A 4,697-nucleotide genomic window follows, 5' to 3' on the forward strand; every position below is an offset into this window, starting at 1 on the left:
GGGGGTGGACATGCAACAGGGTCAAGAGCCTTGCTTCCTCATGGGAATTGGTAGTGAGAAGGGAACGATCTGATGGGATTTGGACTGTTGGCAAATAAATGGAACTGACTCAATCCTTGTTTCAAGGTTTCTGTCAAAAACTGAGTGACAGGGTTAAAGTGTTCATTGGTGTTTAACACAGTTAAGGGAATTAAGACTCTTCAGTGGACTGTCACTGGACTCCAAGATGTGTAATTTTAATTGCAGAAAGCAACTGCAGGAGAGCCTAACATGGATCAGGGCCATAATACCGGCAAGGTAGATGCCATCTTGATGTCGTGATTAAGAGCCACAGTTTCTAATCTGGCAAGCCTTTTCTTATTTTCCTTGGGCTCGCCACAGCACTGATAGAGCTGTCCTGTTGGAGCAGTAATATCAGGGCTCTCTCAGCCTCAACAACCTCACAGGGTGTCTGTTGTGGGGAGAGGAAAGGAAAGGCGATTATAAGCTGCTTTGAGACTCTGGTAGAGAAAAGTGACATATGAAAACCAACTCTTCTTCTGCTGTTTCTTAACTCTCTCCTGCTGTTTTCCGGATTAGAAATCCCACTGGGGGTTAATTTTAATCCCTGTAGACCCCTAAAAATATGAGAATGTGCATTTCTCCCCCCCCCCAATAGGAACTAAAAGCAGCCAGGGGTGCAGAACATTTTCAGTGAGAAAAATAGCACACACATAGACCTTTTCCCAGTGCCCTGCTTCACAATGGCCTCCCCCAGTCTGCTTTTTGTGACTAAACACAGTCACAGATCCCTAGCACCTCACATCATTTGGCACTTTGTCCAAAGCAAACATTCCTGGGGTAAACATGCATTCCCACAGGACTTTGGCAAGCTTCATTTAATCACATTATGCTGGCTTGTTTTGTTATGATGATAAGTTCTAGTTGTAGAGCCACTATTTTTCAAGAACCTCAAAAGCTGATTCACCCAACCATAACAGAAATCCATGCATTTGGTTAGAGCTTTATTTATATACCCAGAGGATATCCTTGAAGCCCAGCCTTTTTGATATTCCCACCAACAGAGGTCAGCCCAGTAAAAGTTTTTACATGTGTTGCTTTCAGCCTTATCATCCTGAGGCAGCCAGCCTTCCTTCGAACCCTTCACTTGAAGGGTTTTCCCCCTACCCTGCTTCCGTTGATGTGCATGTGTTTTTGAAAAGTGGAGAGGCAGCTTTAAATGTGCTGATGCTATGTTTTTGGACTGATGGCTGGCCATGCAGGAACGTTGATTTACCATTGCATTTCAACCTTTTTTTGTGCTTTGAAGCTGCAGTCCTGCCCAATGATATGCTTAGTAATAGAACTTACCGGGCTCACAGGGCCTCTTGTTTCTCATCCAGCATCCTATTCTCTTGTATAGCTGATTTGTGCACAATTTCCAGCAAGCAGCATTTCAGTTGTATTTGTGTCTCTGCAGCTAGAAGCACTCATCATTACATAGGCAGTCACACTTTACAATACACATGTGCATTCAGCGTATGCCCCTGTGACTCAACCATTCTTGTTACTGGATGCTAGAGGTTAGTTTATGTATGAAGTCCTGATGTTTAATTGTAAATGGTTGCTGGAGAGCTGGCGTAGCACAGCTGCTGTGCTGGTTCAAATGATGTTTCTGCTGTGAATAAGTTTTATAGCCTTAGACGTGCCATGCTCTCTGTTTTAGGGATGACAGTCCCCAGGTGGCCTCAGAAGAAAAAAGGAAATCACGAGGCACATAGTAGTCTTCTCTATGTTTAGAGATGAAAAGGTTATAACAAAGTCTAAATGGTCAAACATATGATCAAACATAAAGAGTCAACCAAAACGGGATCCTAGGTTAAGTGACCCGCTTTCTGTTTTATCTTTGTCAGTGGTTGCTCTTCCAATATACTGTCACAGTAGTAGTCGTAGTATCACATTGGCAAAATGCTCATAATCGTTTGGGGATTTCATAAAGTGGCACCTGGAGATCATGTGCTATTACAATTGATCTCCACATGATCAAGATCAGTTCCCCTGAAGAAAACGACTGCTTTCCTGTCGTTTCCTGGGTGGATTCCATGACATCATACTCTGTTGAGCTCCCTCTCCTCCACAAACCCTGACCTTCCAGGCTATATCCCCAAATCTTTGGGTATTTTCCAGTCCAGAGCTGGCAACCCTACTCAGATTCTATATATATAGACATACACCTATTGCAATACTACTAGCCTGCTTTTGGGGGATATTGCAAAGATTTAAAATATTCATGAAGTATCTGAACACTATAAAATGCTAAACATTTTAATAAATAGGACTGTTTGTTAATTGCGGCAAAACAGAGTATAGAATTATTCCATACAAATTATAAAAAGACAAAAAGTAGAAGTCAAAGGCCTGCAAATAATTGTAGGGGAGAAGAATAATCAGTTGGGAAGTCTGACTCCTGCAATAATGCAAGAGTATGACACCAGGCCTTGAAAGTCACACTATATCTAGTCTCAAAAATTGAAGTTTGAATGACAGCATTTTACAGATCCCTCCACACGTTTATGGGGGAATGTGGACAGATTTGTGCATTTATCACAAGCACGTTTCCCCATTACAATGTTTTAAGTTTTGTGAGTCATTGTGTGTTTGTACAGCTGTACCCTTGCACCTTCTGGGCCCATTATGCACGGCCGCCGAAACGGCGATTTCGGGTCACATGGAAAACGCGGAGGGGGAAGACGCGACGCATACCGGTTATACACGGGGCGGGGCGCGACGGCGGCAAAACCCAGAGTAACCGATTATGCACGCGCCGATCCGGGCGCCACTTCTGGTTGTGCCCCGCTCACCCGGAAGCTGCGCTTTCTTCCGCGTTTCACTGACGCGGCTTTTTCGGCGGCATGCACCGAAGCTGCAGCCGGTTGCAGCCAGCTCCGTGCGTTATCCGTGATTTTAGTCGCCGCCATTCCACCCCGAATGTGCGCTAAAACCCCCGTGCATAATGGGTCCTGGTGAATATTGAACAGTGTGTTACATAGGACTGGATTACATAGTAGCCGTGGGAGGGGGAAGGAATCACAAAGCAGAAAAGGCCACAGTTCCGCAAACACTTTGAATTCCCATTGAGTCCAGTGGAAGCACTTGCCTCTTAAACTGAAATAAAGTTGTATGGTTGAATAAACCCCAGTAGAAGAAGAGCAGAATAATGTCCAGATAATAATGTTTTAAAATGACAAAGTTATAGAGCCACATCTCAGTACAGGAGGACCAGTATGGTATAGTGTGGTAAACTTTCAACCTTCAAACTCCTCTGTCATGGAAGCTTACTGGATGACTTTGGGCCAGTGGCACACTCTCTCAACTTACTTCACAGGGCTGCTGCTGCAATCATACAATGACAGAAGAAAAACATTGTAAGCTGCCTTGGAGACCCACTGGGAAGAGCAGGGTAAGTATCTAAAGTAGAAATTCCCAACCAGGGGGCCATGGACCCCTGGGGGTCCCTGGAAGTTCCAGAGGAGGTCTGCAGCCTTTCCCCTCCTAACTTAGCGAACAAGCTAGGGAACTGGCCGCCTCTACCCAGAGGGCTTGGTGGTTAGGCTGTGGGAGTAAAAATCAAAGTGGGGAAAGTTGATTATGTTGTGAAATGGAGGGCCTAGTCTGTCTTCTTAGCTCCTGTCATTATTTCAAGCCAATGTGAGGCAGTAGTAGTAGTAGTAGTAGTAGTAGTAGTAGTAGTAGTAGTAGTAGAAAAGGGGGGGCAAAGTGTGCAGGTGGTGATATCATTTCTAGTGACATGTCACTTCCTGGGGGCATGGCAGGGAAGCATAGCCAGATGACATCACTTCTGGGGATCCTTGAAGCTTGGCAATTTATTTCAGAGGCTCTGCCACCATCAAAAGGTTGAAAAAGGCTGATCTAAAGTTTGAAAGTTTTGCTGGTGAGCATTATTCCTAGAAAATTGGTAAACTGGCTTTTAATGAGTGCATACTATCATGAGAAATTAAAGTGAAGCATATTATGCGGCAACCTTGTTAAAGCAAAGCTTATACCTATATGGGTCACCTACCTGGGAATATTATATATGCTTGCTTGAGCCACAAAAGAATCATAGGTTAACCCCTCCTTTCTCTAGCAAAATGCATGAAAAATGGCTAAAGCAGACATAACTTGTCAGTGCTACTCACCCTGTGAATTACCAGAAACCAAAAAGCCATGTGAATACTGTATGCCCTGTGCACCATGCTGCTCCCTCCTCAGTATGAGGCACAGCATACCAGACAAGAGAGGGAAATTGCCAATGTGTCTAGAGAAGCGCAAGGCAGTGGAAAAAGGGGAGTAAAATTGTCACCCTCTCACTGTGGTCAGTTTGCTTTTCCCACATGGCTGTCAAGATGGGTTTTTGACTCTCCTCCCTGATGCCAGCACCTCTGTGAAGCTTACAGGTCACCCATCCTCCATGCTCTCTGATGGTGGCTGTGGCAACATCTGTACCTCCGGGGTGCATGCTCAGAAGAACCATCTGTGGCACATCAAAGAGTCACATTTGGCTCTTGAGCCAGCCTCAGTGCCCAAAGTTCTTGAGTTGCATTCTAATACTTGATTACCTGTGTGCTAAGATCCACTGAAATCAAAAGGAATGATTCTTTGTACATAAAGACTGGAACTCTGGCATCATATCAGATCCCTAAACAAGACACAGTCAC

Source organism: Paroedura picta, chromosome 6 (genome assembly GCF_049243985.1).
Source record: "Paroedura picta isolate Pp20150507F chromosome 6, Ppicta_v3.0, whole genome shotgun sequence".
Lineage (NCBI taxonomy): Eukaryota > Metazoa > Chordata > Lepidosauria > Squamata > Gekkonidae > Paroedura > Paroedura picta.